At 44.1% G+C, this 3706-nt stretch overlaps 1 long non-coding RNA gene across 1 annotated transcript; it reads left to right on the top strand.

Annotated features, from left to right (window-relative positions):
• Positions 1-516: 516 nt before the first annotated feature.
• Positions 517-3413, top strand: LOC123628062. The gene is made up of 3 exons (XR_006731587.1): positions 517-609; positions 2771-2905; positions 3344-3413. It is a non-coding gene; the product is annotated as an uncharacterized LOC123628062 (long non-coding RNA).
• Positions 3414-3706: the final 293 nt, after the last annotated feature.

The raw sequence follows: 3706 nt of genomic DNA, 5'->3' as shown, positions 1-3706 counted from the left end.
CGTGTATGTTTTGTATGTCAGTTTACAGTGTATAGGTATTCAATTCTTTATTGAGATAAAAAAAAAAAAACTTCTAAAGAGAATGTTTGTGTCCCCCCAAACTCACATGTTGAAGTCCTGACCTCCAAGGTGATGGTGTTAGGAGGGGGGGGCTTAGGGAGGTGATGAGGTCCTGAGGGTGGAGCCTCATGGATGGGACCAGTGTCCTTATAAAAGGGACCCCAGAGAGCTCCCTCGCCCCTTCCACCATGTGAGGACGCAGCGAGAAGGCGCCATCTATGAACCAGGAAGTGAGTCCCCACCAGACACAGCCTCTGCCATGCCGGGATCTTGGACTTCCAGCCTCCAGAGCTGGGAGCAACAAATGCCTGCTGTTTATAAGCCGCCCAGTCCGTGTGGTGTTTTGTTATAGCAGCCTGGACAGACTAATCCAAGAAGATAGACTTTGGCTTGAAGCAAAGTGAATCTGCTCATCTGTCTTTAACAGACAGGGATGAATGGACAGACATTATTGCATCGTCCCATCTGATAAAACGCACTGCGATCTTTTCAGCCCAGAAGCGAAGATCCAACTGATATAAACAAAGCTCTAAGCTTTACTTGACAAGGGTAAGCAGAAGGTTTGCAGAGAATCAGGGCTTTTTGTGTGCCCATTGCTGCAATAGTGTTCATTGCACCCAATACATAAGTTTTTATCTCTCACCCTCCTTCTTGGTTTCCAATGACTTTTCTATCTCTCTGTGCCTGTGTAGACCCATAATTTAGCTCCCACTTATTAGTGAGAACATGTGGTGTTTGTTTTCCCATTCCTGAGATACTTCACTTAGGATAATGGTCTCCAGTTCCATCCAAGTTGCTGCAAATGACATTATTTCATTCTTTGTTAAGGCTGAATAATACTCCATGGGGTGTGTGTGTGTGTGTGTGTGTGTGTGTGTGTGTGTGTGTATACATATATCACATTTTCTTTATCTACTTATGAATTAATAATGGACATACAGATTGATTCCATATCTTTGCAACTGTGTATCTTCATTTCTTTCTGAAGGTCCCCCTGTGTCATCTATTAAATAAATGTATATATATACTTTTCTCTTGTTAATCTATCTTTTGCTATAGAAGTCTCAGCCATGCACCTTGCAACTGGTGAAAAAAAGCCCATTGCTTTTTCTCTCCTACAAGGCGCAGGAGGTAAGGAGTTTGTAAGTGATACAAAAAGACTGCAGAGGAGAGCTGAGCAGCATGAAGGCTTTGGAAGGGCCAGATCAGAGAGAGAGGAAGCCAGGAGCAGGCTGCAATTGGGGCAGTGTTGGTGGGACTAGGGGAGCAGACTATTGGCTCCTGTCGTGGGGTGACTGGACTGGCGGTGTTGTCTGGAGAATTGCTCCCCAGCTCCTGGTTCATACAGGAGAAGGATCACCCAGGGTTTGTACGCTTGGCAGCTGGGAAGCTCTGGACTCCAAGGAGGGAGGAATCAGCTGCATCTGGGAGGACGGGTCTGGCTACAGGAGGAGCCTCTATGTCCAGGTTCTGCAGCAAGCAGGTTCCTGGGTAGATGTCTGAATCCGGCTGGAGCAGAGAAACTGCCTCTAAATGATCCTCAGATGCATCATCTCTCAGGACCGTATGGGGCAGAACTTGAGCTGCCCCAGTGCCGTGCTGTGTGGGGTCATTCTCCCTACAAACTCGCTAAGATCGCGTCTCATGAAACTTCATGTTGAGGAATCTCCCCAAAGACTGGCGAATTCCCTTAGCAAGGATCATTTTTAATGTAAACCATCTGCTTCCATGGGGAAAAAAAAAAAAGGAAAAGAAAAAAAAAAAAAAAGAAATCATGACTTCAGTTTTCTGTGAAACAGACTATTTGGTTTTTCACTAAGAGGCAAAGCGCTAATTAATTTTAAAAATGCTGACCTCCTTAGAATTATTTCAGCCCGTTCGATGAAAAACACATGGAACGGGCTGCATGTGTTTTTACGCTTTGTGCAGGCTTGAAGCGCTGGGTGTTTTTGGAAGCTTTCTGTGTGTCTCCAAGCCCTTAATACCGCATTGTGAAGCAGCGTCTGGGGTTACTGGCTTCCTGAGTGGCAGAACAAAGGCCTGCATTGTGAGCAGAGGAGAGGCAGGGGTGTGTTTTAAAGAATAAAGCTCTTGAATAGAAGCAGCCGAGGTTGGAGAGCCGGAGAGAAATGTGCTTAGTTTATAAGTTTGTCTGAAGCTGGCCAACGTGTACCGTCTAGACGCCCAGTTCAGGTTGAGCTCAGACTGAGAAAATGCAGAAAACCCGTCTACACATGGCCATGGGTAAAACTCTATTAGAGAACTGGCAAAGGTGATTTAGGGGCTGCGGTTGATTTTAGGAGTGTACGTGTGTGTGTGTGTGTATAATCAATGATCAAGAATTTATGGGTCCTCAAAAATACTATGAACTTGAAATAGAATTAGGTTTGAATAAAGAGCGGCTTGTTTTCTGGAGGATTTCTAATTTCCTGACTCCTCTTTGAGCTTGGCAGTCAAATGATTTTGCAAGAAAAAAGAAGTTAAGATAGTTCAGAACAGGGTAGAACTTTTGTATAAAGGGAGTCCCAGGGGTGGATCCCTGCCCTCCCGCGCCCCAGCTGGGCTCTTTTGTGTTACTCACATCTCCATAGTAACTATACTTTGCTGGAGAGGAATTAGATGAGAAGAAAACCCTGGACTACCACACGTGTAGGAGTTATTAATATTTTCTTTCCGCACCTTTTATTGGTCTTCTCAACACCATCTATAGGATCGGGGACCAAGAAGCATCGCTGACCTTGAAGAGGAGTAAAGAGGGAAATACGTTCTTGATGAGATGAAACAGAACATGGTTTCATATCCTCTCCCACAGTGGATGTCTAAGTTCTGCAATTCACAGAATCAGGTCTGATGAATTAGACACTCATCCACCTCTTGTCAGCACCAGAATGAATGCCCAGACATTGGAAGCCCAAGTAAATCATGATTATCTAAAATTTTTGAAGAATGAGCATTTCCAATGCATAATGAGGTCATGTTTGGTTTTCCCAGAATTGTTTTGTGACTAAATGTGGGGGGGGGGTGGAGAAAAAATGCATTTATTAAAGAAACTATAATGTCTACATCAAAGCCAAAAAGACTTGGAGCTCTAAAACATGCACTTACATTCCAACCCAGGGGGAAATGTTTGTCCATCCAAAAGTGGATTAAGAAGATCAATGATTTAAGAAAATGAAATATGATGGAGATTTGGGAATTGTGCATGATTCAGGGAAAATTGCAAGATATTGGTGTTCTGTTGTAAAGAATCGCCATCGTTATATAATTATGAAAATTCTTACAGGTGCTACATCTCAGAGAATGAACAAGAAGAGCACTTTGAGGGCTGAATAATCACTTTGGCAGTTGGAACCCACCAAGTTGACCAAATGATGGCCAAACCTTAACTCCTGTGCATGTGTTCATGATGCCCAGATTCCTACGAGATCGCCCCAGCCAGGAGACCGGGCATGATGACACAAACTGTCATACAGATGGGAGACTCCACTTCCATACCGAGGGCCGGACCTGGGGCACATGCTGTTATTTACATGGTAAAACCCACTTTTATCTGAAGGACAGGAGGCAGAACACATAACATCATGTATACAGTAAACTCCATTTTTACCTGGACTACACGACCCAGAACATATCTTGCTCTGTATGT

Source organism: Lemur catta, chromosome X (genome assembly GCF_020740605.2).
Source record: "Lemur catta isolate mLemCat1 chromosome X, mLemCat1.pri, whole genome shotgun sequence".
Classification (NCBI taxonomy): domain Eukaryota; kingdom Metazoa; phylum Chordata; class Mammalia; order Primates; family Lemuridae; genus Lemur; species Lemur catta.
This window is presented reverse-complemented; position numbering and strand designations above follow the sequence as displayed.